The sequence below is a fragment of the Macaca nemestrina genome, chromosome 3, assembly GCF_043159975.1.
Source record: "Macaca nemestrina isolate mMacNem1 chromosome 3, mMacNem.hap1, whole genome shotgun sequence".
NCBI lineage: Eukaryota > Metazoa > Chordata > Mammalia > Primates > Cercopithecidae > Macaca > Macaca nemestrina.
Genome location: NC_092127.1, coordinates 78,836,772 through 78,852,195, shown reverse-complemented (window position 1 = coordinate 78,852,195; position 15,424 = coordinate 78,836,772). Strand labels below are relative to the sequence as shown.

The 15,424-nt window shown below is 44.2% G+C and overlaps 1 non-coding gene across 1 annotated transcript; it reads left to right on the top strand.

Annotated features, from left to right (window-relative positions):
* Positions 1-6,702: 6,702 nt before the first annotated feature.
* LOC112427484 (U6 spliceosomal RNA) lies at positions 6,703-6,809 on the top strand. The gene has a single exon (XR_003019077.1). It is a non-coding gene; the product is annotated as a U6 spliceosomal RNA (small nuclear RNA).
* The last annotated feature ends 8,615 nt before the right edge of the window (positions 6,810-15,424 follow it).

Below are 15,424 nucleotides of genomic sequence, written 5' to 3'. Positions count from 1 at the left end.
CAAGGGGAAGCTTCAGTGCTCTGGTGGTCACTACAAAAGTAGGTGGTGGAACGGGAGGATCCCCCCTGCATTAGTATTATTGTTATTATTCTAACAATTTTGAGTTCTTATTGTTTTTTTAATTTTAATTTTTAATGTAACTACATGTATTTTACTCTTTACATTTCACAATAACTTTATGTAATAAGTGCCGCTGATATTTTCTTTGTTCACTTGAAGTTATACCAGTTTAGCCCCTGGCTTCCTTGACTGTAAAGCCCAAGCAATTACTGGTCATACTGTACTTTAATCCAGGGGTCCCCAACCTCTGGGCAGTGGACTAGTACCAGTCCATGGCCTGTTAGGAACTGGCCACACAGCAGGGGGTGAGCAGAGCGGGAGGGAGCATTAACCCTGAGCTCCTCCTCCTGTCAGATCAGCGGCAGCATTAGATTCTCATAGGAGCCTGGACCCTATTGTGAACATGCGAGGGATCTAAGCTGCATGCTGCTTCTGAGAATCTAACTCATGCCTGATGATCTGAGATAGTACAGTTTCATCCCAAAGTCATCCCCCCTATCCCTGGCCCGTGGAAAAATTGTCTTCCATGAAACCGGTCCCTGGTGCCAAAAAGGCTGCAGACCACTGCTTTAATCCACCAAACTGGTTAGATTAAATATATAGTGTATTAGGGTTCTGCAGAGAAACAGACCAACAAGATTTATATCTGTCTATATCTATACCTATATCTATATATTCTATACAAGGAGATATATATAATCTATATCTATTTATATCTATATCTATCTATATATAGATATATATCTCCTTACATAGAATATAAAGATATTTTTTATATACATATGTGTGTGAATATGTGTGTGTGTGTGTGTATATATATCTCCTTGTATAGAATATGAAGAGATTTTACATAAGGAATAGGGTCCCGGTGATTATGGAGGCGGACCAGTTCCATGATCTAGAGTCAGGAAGTTGGAGATCCAGGACAGGCAAGGGTGTAGTTCCAGTCTGAAATCCAGCAGGCTCAAGACCCAAGAAGAGCTGAGTTTCAGTTTGAGTCTGAAGGAAAGAAAAAATCAGTTTCAGGCCAAGGCAGTTAGGCAGCAGGGGCTCCCTCTTACTCAGCCCTTTTGTTGAGTTCCAGTCTTCAATTGACTGGGTAAGACCCACCCATATGAGTGAGGGCCGTCTGCTTCCCTCAGTTTCCTGATTCACATGTTTATTTCAGCCAGAAACACCCACACAGACACTGAGAAAAATGTTTGACCAAATGTCTGGAGACTCTGACCCAGTCAAGGTGACACAAAAATTAACCATCACATATGACTACATAAAAGGCCTGGAAAAACTTTCACTGATTGACAGTTACCACACCACAAAGAGGACAGATTGTAAATGGTTTAACAAGCTATAAGTGTGGTCAGAATGACCCTGTGACATTTGGAATGTCACATGGGTGAGGCCCTCAGGTTGGACCATGATGAAGGGTAATCCTCACAGCACAGAATGGGATAGGAGAGGAAGGCATGGCTCCTGTTGTACCTTTTTAGGTAGAGGGCATTGATAGTGGTGCCAGCCTAACTCTGCCCGGTTGCTTACACACCTGGCTGTAACTGAGGAGTACCTGTGTCACAAGAGGCTCTTAGGCTCTGAGGGAGCCAAAAGCAGAGCTCTGGGGATAGGAGGGGAACTAAGGGGTTACATGTTCCTCTGCAATATTGCATCTGCATGCCCTCGGCCCTGGGGGAAAATTTTGTGACTTTACAAAATTAAATAGAACATGAGAACACAAAACCAGACAGCAGATGCTGTATGCAATTGTGGAATGTAAGTTATAGTTTTGTTTATTCCACAACAATGTAAAAATCTTGGATTTTTCTTCAAGATGGAAACTGTATTAATTTGCTAGGGTTGCCATAACAAAATATCAACTGGGTGTCTTAAATGACAGAAATCTGTTGTCTCACAGTTGTGGAGGCTGGAAGTCTGAGATCAAGGTGTGGGAAGATCGGTTCCTTCCAAGAACTCTGAGGGAGTAACCTGTTCCATCCCTCTCTGCTGGCGTCTCTCATATTCCTCAGCCTCTGCAGCATCACCCTGATCTCTGCCTTCACCTGCACATGGCTTTTCCCCGTGTCTACGTCTGTGTCCAGATTTCTTTTTTATAAGGATACCTGTTGTTTTTTATCAGGGGCCCACCCTACTCCAGTACGACCTCATCTTAACAATTCCATTTACAATGACCCTGTTTTCAAATAAGGTCATATTCTAAGGAACTGGGAGTCAGGACTTCAACATATGAAATTTGGAGGGACACAATTCGACCCCACCAGAAGCTAATAACAAGCAAAGCCATCTTTTGTGGAGAATTATCTCTATATTATAAGGTTGGCTTCTCTCCTCTCTCTCCAGTCATCTTTGTTGTATTCCACGTAGAGAGGAGCGCACTCTTGCCAGTGATCCCTGCAGATACGTGGTGTGGTTGATACCATTAAATATTTATGTGGGCTGGGCGCGGTGGGTAGGCTGGGTGCCGTGGCTCATACCTGTAATCCCAGCACTTTGGGAGGCCAAGGCAGGTGGATCACTTGAAATCAGGAGTTCGAGACCAGTCTGGCCAACATGGTGAAACTCCATCTCTACTAAAAACACAAAAATGACAAAATACAAAAATACAAAAAATACAAATATACAAATATTTATTTATTTATTTACTACTTAAAAATTTCTTGGCAGGGTGTAGTGGCTTACATCTGCAACCCCAGCACTTTAGGTGGCCAAGGGTTCGAGACCAGCCTGGGCAATATTTTTAAAGAAAAAAAAATTAGCCTACTTGGGAGGCTGAGGTGGGAGGATAGCTTGAGCCCAGGAGTTCTAGACTGCAGTGAGCTGTGATTGCACCACTGCATTCCAACCTGAGTGACAGAGTGAGACCTTGTTTCTAAAAAAATATAAACATAAAATTATCCAAGTTAACCCAGTTCAAAATATTTCATTACTTGCGCTTCATGTAAGTGCATGAGTCATGAAGTCATTTTATTAGCGTGGAGCTTGATCCTATTGTCTTCCTTGCATTAACAGTGCTTCTGACCTCATTCTTGTCCCTGTCACCTAATGTGTGGGTGAATGTAGTTTTTCCCCACTCCATACCCTATTGTAATATTTTGATCTTATAATGTCATTCACTGGTCATAGAACTTCAGTGGATCCTTTGCATCAATTGTACAAATAAAGCTCCTGGTATTCAAGGATGGCTGATATGTATTCTTATCCTATTTATTCAATCCCCTGACCTCCTATAACAGGACTGCTGAGTACTGCTGAAGACACACATGGATTGGCACTATTTTTTTTTTTTTTTTTTTTTTTGAGACGGAGTCTCGCTCTGTCTCCCAGGTTGGAGTGCAGTGGCGCGATCTCCGCTCGCTGCAAGCTCTGCCTCCCGGGTTCACGCCATTCTCCTGCCTCAGCCTCGCGAGTAGCTGGGACTACAGGCGCCCGCCACCTTGCCCAGATAATTTTTTTGTACTTTTAGTAGAGACGTGGTTTCACCATGTTAGCCAGGATGGTCTCGATCTCCTGACCCGGTGATCTGCCCGCCTCGGCCTCCCAAAGTGCTGGGATTACAGGCGTGAGCCACCGTGCCCGGCCATGTATTCCCACTATAACAAACTCAATATCTTCATCTAACTTTATGAACTTTCCTTACCACCTGTAAATATATGACTTTCTCCATTCTACTCCTCAATAACTATTTTAAATCTTCCTCAAGCATTAACCTAACATACTTACTCTCAGGAGCCCATGTAGTTGTTCTGAAAAATGGAGAAATTGGGTGTGATTTTTCTCACGTAACTTCCCGTGAGCTTACAAACTTATTGACGCTTACTCATCTGTAGCATCTAGGATGGGATCTACATCCTCATCTTCCACAACTTGTTTTTTTCTTTTTTTTTGAGATGGAGTCTTGCTCTGTCATCCAGGCTGGAGTGCAGTGGTGCGATCTTGGCTCACTGCAACCTTTACCTCCCTGATTCAAGCGGTTCTCCTGCCTCAGCCTCCCGAGTAGCTGGGATTACAGATGTGCACCACCACGCCTGGCTAATTTTCGTGTTTTTACTAGAGACAGGGTTTCACCATGTTGGCCAGGGTGGTCTCGAATTCCTGACCTCAAGTGATCGCCATGCCTTGGCCTCCCAAAGTGCTGGGATTACAGGTGTGAGCCACTGTGACCGGCCCTTCCACAACTTGTTCTATGACACTTACCCTTGTTCCTTGACCCTGTTCCCTTGGCCTCTGAGCAATTTACTCTATTGGTCAATTCCCCTTCTCTCCCAATAGCATCCATCTCTCTCTCACACTGTTCTCCTGATCTCAGAATAAGAAAATAAATAAGCATTCACATCCTAAAGCATGAAAAGCTTTAGGATATAACAAGATGAATTTAAGATGCTTTGTAAACTTGGTGGAAGTACAATTAGAAGTAATGTGTAAATGTTTGTGTTGGCAGTTGTAATCAGAATTGTTTTAGGGTTGAATGTACAGGAAAGCTTTAGAATGCAGGACTGTGGTAAGTACTTTACTCACTACTCATCCTCTCACTGTGTTCAAGAGATGAATTCAGGGTGCCTTAGAACAAGGAGCATTTCTAGATATAAACTACATATTATCAAGAGATCTACACAAGCCAGCAAACATCTGCAGCTCTTCAGCATGGAGGGTGGCAGCTACAAGAGCAATAGCGTACTCACAAGCATCTCTCCCAGGGAATTATTTTCTGGTCTTGAGCACTTTCCCCCTCTAAGGCCTACTAAGGGGTCAAGAGGGCAAGAATCATGTACCTGTTAGCAGGTTTTTGTTGTTGTTGTTGTTTGTTTGTTTGTTTAAATACAAGGTACAGGTCTTTTCTCAGAGGAAAAGATAACTGAACAAAGCCCTCACCAAGGTCTTCGTATACTCTGCTAGCCCAGTTCTTTAAGCCCATCACTGTCTTGCCTAGATTGTAGCTTCTTTAGAACACAAACATGTTCTACAGCTTTTACTATGCCTTATGCACCTACATTAGTTACTAGCTGCCCAATAAAACTGAGATGCAAAAAACGTGAATACGGTCAAGGCTGATGACTGACAGCCATTTGTGCAGCTCAAGAAGGGATGACTGCAGAGTGTATTGTTGAAAAGTAAGCATTTGTTTTCAGCTAATATTTTAATATAATGGCCTGAAAAGTTATATAATTGGTTGCTATCTATGAGAATGCAGAAAAAGTATGCATAATCTATTTTGAGGCTGGGAGAACAGTCTCTTTTTTTTTGAGGTGGAGTTTCACTCTTGTTGTCCAGGATGGAGTGCAATGGCGCGATCTCGGCTCACGGCAAACTCCACCTCCCAGGTTTAAGCAATTCTCCTGCCTCAGCCTCCCAAGTAGCTGGAATTACAGCACTCGCCACCACGCCCAGCTAATTTTTTGTATTTTTAGTAGAGATGGGGTTTCACCATGTTGGTCAGGTTGGCCTTCAACTCCTGACCTTAGGTGATCCACCTGGCTTGGTCTCCCAAAGTGCTGGGATTACAGGCATGAGCAACTGCGCCCGGCCGAGAACATTTTTGATAAGCCCCACACACAGAAATAGTTTTGCAAACTTGAAGAGTAAGTCAACACAATTGAGATTTGTTAAGCATATATTGGGCCCATTAAGGAAGAAGTAGCCATTTCTAAATAGGCAGGTAGGAAAGCTGTACTCTGATGAGGAGAAAATCTTTTTCATTTCATATTGCCTTTGGAATCTGGTGTTTATATTACATTTATAACATAGTCAACTTGGACTATTTACATTTCAAGTGCTCAGTGGCTATTCGTGTCAAGTAGCTGCCATTTTAGACAATATAGGTGAAAAGGCACCTTAATCTTGTTTGTTGAGGGAAGGTTGTGAAAACACTTATCATTTTGGCTGGGCATGGCTGTGTGTGCCTATTGTCCCAGATGCACAGGAGGCTGAGGTGGGAGGATTGCTTGAGCATAAGGGTTTGAGGCTGCAGTGAGCTGTGACCACCCCACTGCATTTCAGCCTGGGAAACAGAGTGACACCCTGTCTTAAAAAAAGAAAATACTTAACCCACTTCTGTGCCTACTGCTTAAAACTTTTCTCATGGGGATTAATACCTTGCAATTCCAGTTTTGTACACGTATCAGTGGCCTGCAGTTTCCCCCAGGCACCTCTTTACGTGACACCAGGGAAGCTCCAAAGCAGGCAAGTCAAGGTGCTGTCAGATTACACTTGCTTAAAGTCTGGCTATCACAGCAAAAACTAGAGTAAAACTGGGCAGAGGAGAAATGAGATAGGTTACAACATATAACTAGAAAGTCAGGAAGTTAAAATTAAAACAATGAAGAGATACCATTTTTTATCCTATCAAGTTGACCAAGATTAAAAAGCGATAACCCATTTAGGAGAAATTGAACAGGAGCCCTGGGAATGAATGCAAAGGAGTCCAGTATCTCTGGGTAGATGGGATCGACAGGGTGAGGCTATTGATTAGATGTGGGAAGTAAGGGAAAGGCAGGCATTCCACCTGCCTCCAGCCTGAGTCACTGAAAGGATTCTTTTGCCATAAGTTTAGTTAGGCAGAGAATACAGGAAAGAGAGCTGGTTTTTCAGAAGCAAGAACGGATTGGTAATGTTGAGTTAAAAATTTATATTTGGGTGCTCACTTCAGCAGTGCATGTACTGAAGTTGGAACGATACAGAGAAAATTGGCATGGCCCCTGCACAAGAATGACACACAAATGTGTGAAGAAAATTAAAGTTGTATTTGGAACTTGTTAGTGAGATACAGGTTGTGAGTCACTGCAAATAAACAGCAGCTGAAACCTTCTCCAGAAGAGCAGTGAGGTTTTAAAAGGACTTAGGGGAACTTCATCAAATGCCAATTTTAGACGGTCCTCTGAAGATTGGGGGCTAGTTGTAGGAGGAAAATGAGGACATCAGAGTGTCATAGATTGGGGAGATACTTTCAGAGGAGTGAGTTTAACTCAGCTGAATGCTGCAGAAAGGTGAAGTGGTAAGAATGCCACAAAGAGGTCATTCAACTTATTTAATAGAAAATTATTTGAGACTTTTGAGGGAGAAATGTCTATAAAGTAAAATGAGCAAAAAAGACGTAACACAGGGTTGGAATAAATAATACCAGCTCATATTGAAGGAATCACAAAGTGACCTTTGTGTTAATGAAGAGAAAGAAAAATGACAGTCTGTGGTAGGAGGTAAAACTGATGAGATGGACTTTGAAATCTGGAATTGTGAATATGTTTTTCTTAGAAATTTAATAAGAATTAAAACTAATTCTTCTTGATTTTTTTTTTTTGCAGTTGCAAGATTTAATAGAGTGGAAACAGAGCTCTCATACAAAGGGAGGGGACCCAAAGAGGGTAGCCATTGCCGGCTCGAATGCCTGGGTTTATATCCTGATCAGTGTCCCTCCTGCTGTGCTCTCAGGCAATAGATGATTGGCTATTTCTTTACCTCCTGTTTTTGCCTCATTTGCATTTTAGTGAGCTCTCTTTACTATCTGATTGGTTGGGTGTGAGCTAAGTTGCAAGCCCCATGTTTAAAGGTGGAAGCGGTCACCTTCTCAGGTAGGCTTAGGGATTCTTAGCCAGCCTAGGAAATCCAGCTGGTCCTGTCTCTCAGTCCCCCCTCTCAACAGGAAAACCCAAGTGCTCTTAAGGAGGTTGGCCGATGACCGCTCTAACAGCTTCCTGCTGAACTGGGGTGTAGTAGGGGTTGTGCAGTTGAGATTTCTTTGGGAGGGGTACCTTTGATGTCATTAACATTGAAGCATGGACTAGTAGGCCGGTCCAGGGTCCATGGTAGATTTTAGTCATGGACTGCCTCTGGGGCTTCATTTGAAGAACATTTGTAGCTTTACAGCTTCGATTCTGGAAGAGACAAACTTAACAAGGAGGTTAAAGATACAGGGTCCAAAGAGGAGTAACAATATTATAGTTGCTAGAGGTCCTAAGAAGGGGAGGATTCAGGGCATCTATTGGCTGAGGAGGCCCCAGCGTCCAGTGTTTTGAAGCTCCTCTGCTCTACATTGTATTCGATCTTGAATTTCTTTAAATTTCTTGGTGATGATTATGGATTGATTGATGTAATAATAGCATTCTTCCCCTGAAAATAAACAGGTTCCCCGTCTTTCAGTGGTTACCAAGTCTAAAGCTCTTTGATTTTGAAGGACTACTGCTGCTAGGGGGTTAAGTTGAAATTGCAAGGTGACTAGGGAGTCGGCGACCCATTCCATGTCACCATTTAGTTCTTGAGATAGTTTGTAGAACTGAGTAGAGGTTGTGATACTGCCAATGCCACTACCTAGTCCACCTAGCACTCCTGCTCTGATAACAAAAGGAGGAATGGGTACTCTTTTGTTGCGGGTCTTAGGTACAACATGATTGTATAAATCTTATTCAGTGTAGATGGTCATGGGGACACTAAGAATGAGAGGAAGCACATAGATTCTGAAGAGCCATTCAAACAACGATAGTCTGAGGTACCACGGACAAAAAATATTCCTGAGGGCAGGCAGACTATTCGTGTGGGAGGAGTTACCCACCTGATTGCATTGGGAGTTGGTTGTGTCTATAGTATTGCTAAATTTTACACGGGTGAAGTTTGAGGTATGAGTTATTTCCAGATTGGAGACAAGAAGTCCTACTAAAATGGAAGTGGTGTTTATTTCTCTGCTGAAGTTGTTCCATTGTTGAGGTACAGGGATTGAAATGTATGGCCTGAAGTGCAGGGGGAGGCACATCCAACAGTTAGTAGGGTTTTGGGCCGAGACTTCATGGAGCCCAGTGAGGGTTACTAGGCAAGTATGGGTGCGGAGGGTTTTATGTAGTTTTGAGAGATCTAGTCCTTTGTAGGGGCTAGGGGTGCTATGTACCCGGGTCAGTTAGGAGATTACTTCCTTTATGTGTTTTTCTCTTGCCTGATCTTGTACTCCATCCCCATCAGACATACTGGTATGGGTGAAGTAAGTCCAACAGAGAGTGGCTCCAAGTCCTCCAGGACAACTAGGATTAATCATTTTCCCTGTCCAATAATGAGTATTTGCATGCATGCAAAGAGTGGCAGAGTTATAGCAGTTGTGGGGCATATGGGTGTGGGCAGTGAAGGTGGGTTTTCCCTTAGATAAGCTGCTGTATAATGGGGCATCAATATTTATGGGAAGCTGCATTCTCCACAGAAACTCTTGGTGAGGGGAGCTACTGGTCGTACAACGGCATGGAGGGGGTGCAGTGAGAGTGAAAGAGGGTAAGAGAACAGTGAGGAGAAAAATATGATAAGGGAGGATCATGGGGATTTATGATTTTAGTTACTTTCCTCCCGGTTGTCGCTTGAAGAGCAGGCGCAGATCCTCTAGAAGTTCACAGGAATAGCTAGCGTTGTCTCCTGGATTTTTGGGTTCCTTTGGCAGTATCCAGGGTTTAACTCGAGTGTGATGTATCCAAGACTCCACTCCAGCCACTTTAACCGCAGTTGGGGTAGATAAAATGACTGGGTAGGGTCCTTCCCAGGATGTGTCTAGGGATGTGGAATTAGAGGGAAGGGACTTGACTAATACTATGTCACCAGGGTGGAATAGTTCCTTTCCCTCTTCTCGGGCACAGGCTCCTTGTAATGTTTTAGGAACTTGTTGATATTTGGCTAAGGAGGTGATGTCTGCAACTAAGTTGGCCATCTCTTGGTCAAACATAAGGTTAGGAAGGGCAGTCCATATAGCATTTCCTATGGGTTAAGTCCTGCTTTTTGGGGAGAGTTTCTGATTCTTAGTAAGGTTATAGGCAACAGAGCAGGCCATGCGAGGTGGGTTTCCTGGGTTAGCTTTTTTAGATGTCGTTTGAGTGTTTCGTTCATTTTCTTGACCTTCCGTGAGGACTGTGGCCTCCAGGCACAGTGTAAGTGATATTGTATACCTAACACCTGGGATACTCCCTGAGTTACTGTAGCCTTGAAAGCAGGGCCATTGTCACTCTGTAAACCTCAGGGAAGTCTGAATCTGGGAATTATTTCATGAACTAATGCCTTTATTACCTCTTGGGACTTTTCTGTCCTACAGGGGAAGGTCGCTGCCCAGCCAGTGAAAGTATCTACCCAGACTAGTAGATACTGAAATCCCTGAGATTTGGGCATGTGGGTAAAATCTAGTTGCCAGTCTTCTCCTGCGTAATGGCCTGTTCTTTGTTCTCCTGAAGGAACTTGGTGATAAGGCAGGGGAGTATGTCTTTGGCACACTTCACAGGCCCTGACTATCTGCTTGATAGTTTTGAAAAGGCCTGATCCAGTAAATAATAATTTGGCCATCTGGTGGGTGCTATCAATGCCTAAGTGAAAGGTTTGGTGAAGGGTTTTAAGTAATTTCCATTGGTTAGCTGCAGGCAAAAGTATTTTTCCTTCTTCGGTGGCTAGCCATCCTGAGGGGAGGAAACTATGTCCTCGTGAGGTTCCCCATTCTATTTCTTTTTCTGAGTACTGGGGCTTGGTTTCCCGGAGGGGATTACCCCATACTACGGGTCCTTCTATAAGCATTTCTAATGGAGAGTCCCGCCTTGTGGCTCTTTTGGCTTCAATATCCACTTGGCGGTTCCCTTTCATTTCCCTTTCCTTTCTGATGACCCCAGCAATGTAAGACTGCCACCTCTTTAGGTTTCTGTATAGCCAATAATAATCTCCTAATGGCTTCTTGAGGTTTGATAGGTGTTCCCTCGGAAGTTAGGAATTCCTTTTCTCTCCATATTGCTGCGTGCACATGGAGGACGAGGTAAGCATACTTGGAGTCTGTTTATATATTTACCCTTTTTCCTTCTCCTAATTCTAGTGCCCGAGTGAAGGCTATTAGTTCTGCCAGCTGAGCACTAGTAGTTCCTGGAGTGCGGGGATTACTTTCAAGTATTCCATTGTCACTGAACACAGCATACCCTGCTTTTTGAAGTCCTTTTTCTACAAAGGAGCTTCCATCAGTGTACAAGTTGAGTTCGGGATCAGTCAAGGGAACCTCTAAAAGGTCCCCTCGAGTGGCGTAGGTTTGAGCAATTACTTGTTGACAGTTATGTTCTATCTTTTCTTCATTGTCTGGAAGAAATGTGGCTGGGTTAAGAGCTGCACAAGTGCTCAGTCATAGCACTGGTCCTTCAAGTTATAGAGCCTGATATTTAAGTAAACGGTTGTCTGACCGCCGCAAGTTTCCTTTAGCAGTGAGTATGCTGTTCACATCATGAGATGTCCACACAGTAAGATCTCTTCCCTGTATTATTTTAACTGCTTCAGATGCTAAGACTGCTACTGCCACCACTACCTGTAAACAATGAAGCCAACCCTTTGCCACTGCATCAATTTTCCTACTCAGGTATGCCACAGGTTGCATGCTCGTCCCTTGGACCTGTGTAAGGACTCCTAGAGCCATTCCTGTTTTTTCTGTGACATATAAAGAAAAGTCTTGCCCCATTGGCAAGCTTAACACTGGGGCTTGGGTTAGAGCCTTCTTTAGGGCCTGGAAAGCCGCTTCTGCTTCAGGTGTCCATCTTACTAAATGGGTATTGGCTTTCTGAGTTTCCTTAATTAGTGGATATAATGGCCTGGCTATTTCGCCGTGCCTGGGAATCCATATTCGGCAGAAACCTGTTATGCCAAGGAACCCTCTTAGTTGCTTTAGGGTTTTGGGATGAGGATAAGCCAGTATAGGCTGGATACGTTCCTCACTGAGGGCCTGGTGCCTTTGGGTAATTTTAGCCCTAAGTATTTAACCTGCTGTGAGCAGAGCTGAGCCTTTGGTTTGGAAACCTTGTAGCCACAGGTAGCGAGGAAATTTAAGAGCACTTGGGTAGCTTGATGGCACAAGGTTTCCAAACGGGCGGCTAAAAGTAAATCATCCATGTGCCAATGGACAGGAGTGTCCAGGTATGAGAATTGGCTCAAGTCTTGGGCTAATGCCTGGCTAAATAGATGGGGGCTATCCCTGAACCCCTGGGGTAAAACAGTCCAGGTGAGCTGAGACGTTGAGTTCAAAGGATCTTCAAAGGCAAGCAAGAATTGAGAGTCAGGATGTATAGGGATGCAGAAAAAGGCATCATTAAGGTGCAGGACTGTAAACCACTCTGCTTCCTCTGGTATTTGGGAAAGCAGAGTATAAGGGTTAGGTACAGCTGGGTATAGGGGGACAATGGCCTCATTGATAATCCTGAGATCCTGCAATAACTTCCACTGTCCATTGGGTTTCTGTAATCCTAAAACTGGAGTATTGCAGGGGCTATTGTGTGGTTTTACTAGGCCTTGGACTTTTAAGTCCTTTATCTTTTGGAGTCCTTGTTGGGCCTCGGTCTAAGGGGGTACTGCCTTTGGTAGGGAAAGGAGGCGGAATCCTTCAGTTTAACTTGAACAGGATGGGCATTCTTTGCTCATCCATATTGTCCTTCTGTTGCCCAGACTTCAGGATTAATTCCTTCCTCAAGTAGGGGACAACAAATGGGTGTTCCTTCTCCTGTGTCAGGGTGTATAATGGTCCCTGCTTTTGCTAGAATGTCTCTCCCTAACAAGCGAGTGGGACTTTCAGGCATAATTAGAAAAGCATGTGAAAGGAGTAAAGCTCCCCAGTCACAGCTTTGTGGCTGGGAGAAGTATCTAGTGACCGGCTGTCCTAGGAACCCTCGGATAGTGATGGATCTGGAGGACAGTTGTCTGGGACAGGAGAGTAGACTGAGAAGGCCGAGCCAGTGTCCAGGAGACAGTTAACCTCCTGGCCTTCAATGGTCAAGCATACCCGGGGCTCTGTGAGGGTGATGTCATGGGCTGGCACTTGCCCCGGGCACCCTCAGTCCTGCTGCTGGATCATCTGGTTACTGGCTTCTGACTCAGAGGACCTTCATCCCCTGGGGCAGTGGGCCTTCCAGTGATTCCCTTGACATAAGAGGCATGGATGAGGGGGCGGCTTACTTCTACTTGGACAATCTTTTTAAAAGTGTCCTTGTAGACTGCACTGGAAGCAAGCCCTATTAGGCATTCGATTTGCCCAGCTTTTCCCTTTTCCAGAGCCCCCAAAGTCCACTTGCCTGAGGGCCATGACTAAAGCAGTGGCCTTTTTTTTCCCCCCATTTGTCTCATTCTGCCTGTTCCTCCTGATCTCTATTATAAAAAAACCAAGGTTGCCAAGTTCAATAGAGTTTCTAAGTCTTGTTTGGGGCCTAAGACAGACTTTTGAAGTTTTTTTCTAATGTCTGCAGCTGACTGAGTGATAAACTTACCCTTTAAGATTAGTTGGCCTTCAATAGAGTCAGGTGACAGGGAGGTATGCTTCCTCAATGTCTCAGTCTCTCCAGAAAGGCAGTAGGATTTTCTTTCCTTCCCTGTGTTATAGTGGACATCACTGAATAATTCATAGACTTCTTCCTAGTTTGCCTTAGTCCTTCTAGCATGCAAGTTAGCAAATGTCTGCGGCACCAATCTCCATGTTCTGATTCTGTGTCCCAGTGAGGGTCTACACTGGGAACTGCCTGCTATGGGGAATCATTCTCTTTCCTCTGTTGTCATCCTGTCATTGACCTGACTGACATACCAGAGATCGCCAAACTCTCGGGCTGCAGTTACAGCAGCACTTCTCTCATTTGGGGTTAGTGTCTGATTTAGCAGTAACATTATATCTCTCCATGTCAGATCAAAGGATTGTCCTAACCCTTGCAAAACATCAATGTAGCCATCAGGGTTATCTAAGCATTTACCTGGGTCTATTTTAATTTGCTTTAAGTCTGAGAGAGAAAAAGGTACATGCCCTCTGGCTGGGCTGAATTCTCCTCCTCCCACTGCTTGGAAGGGGCATAATCGGGGAATACTGGCACTCTCTGGTTCATTGTTTACCCCTTTGTCTATCTCCTTTTTGACCGTTTGGGTTGAAGGGGGTCCTTATTAGTTGGAGAAGGAGTCAGGGGGACACTGGGGTAGGGAGGTAGACTCTGAAGGCTTCCTGCAGGGCATAAATCACACTTTTTACATAATTGCGAGTTGTCTCTTAATGAAAAGAAAGTTTGTACATATGGCAATTCACTCCATTTGCCTTCTTTTCTACGGAAGAGGTCTAGCCGTAAGATGGTGTTATAATTTATACTTCCCTCAGGCGGTCAGTTTCTCCCTCTTGAAGAGGATATCATGGCCAGGTGGTACTGCAGAAGAATATAAGTCATATCTTTCTTAGCGTCTGAGGGTCAAATTGGTCCCAGTTCTCCAGAATACATCTTAGGGGTGTTTTTGCCTTGGGGGGAATGTTTCCCATCGCTTTTGGAGGTCCTTTCATGGTCACCAAAATGTTACCGGGGGTCCTTGCTCCCAGAGCTCCCAAGACGGTGGCAGGCCACTTCCAAGATGGTGGCAGGCCACTTCCAAGATGATGGCAGGCCACTTCCAAGATGATGGCAGGCCACTTCCAAGACGGTGGCAAGCCTCGTGTTCTCTGACCTGGGATTCTTGGCCTCATGGATTCCAAGGAATGGAATCTGGGGCCATGCAGTGAGTGTTATAGCTCTATTAGAAGTTGTGGGTCATGGAAGAGAACCGTGGAACCCAGTGACTAGTGTTCAGCTCGATTAGGATGAACCCGGGCACTTAGCCATGCAGGAACAATGACAGGCCTCTAGCCTGATCAGGAGCGGCAATGGGCGCCTTGCTGGATCAGGAGCACAGCAGACACCCTGCCAGATCTGGAGGGATGGAAGTCGGGGGGATGTCTGTGATGCGGCAAACAGCAGTGGTGGACAGCGAGCAAAAGCTTAGCTTGAGCCATAACAAACACGTAACAGAAGAGAGTGCAGTTGCAAGATTTAATAGAGTGGAAACAGAGCTCCCATACAAAGGGAGGGGACCAAAAGAGGGTATTTTTATTTTAATTAAAAAATTCTTTTAAAATTAAAAAAATTTAACTTAAATTTAAAATTTAAAAATATTAAAATTAATTAATTTTAATAATTACAATTTCATATAATTAAAAATTTAGCCAGGTGCAGTAATCCTAGGACTTAGGAAGGCCGAGGTGAGAGGATCACTTGAGCCCAGGAGTTTGAGACCAGCCTGGGCAACATAGTGAGACTCCTATCTCTACAAAAAAATAAAAAATAAAAAAAAAATAACCAGATGTGGTGGTAGGCACCTGTAATCCCAGCTACTTGAGAGGCTGAGGTGTGGAAGTTGCTTGAACCCTGGAGGTAGAGGTTGCAGTGAGCAAAGACCACGCCATTGCACTCCAGCCTGGGCAACAAGAGTGAAACTATGTCTCAAAGAAAAACCCCCAACAACAACAACAAAAACACATGGGGCTACATCAAACTGAAAAGCAAAGAAAACGCAGCAAAGAAAACAACCAAATGAAAAGACAATCTACAGAATG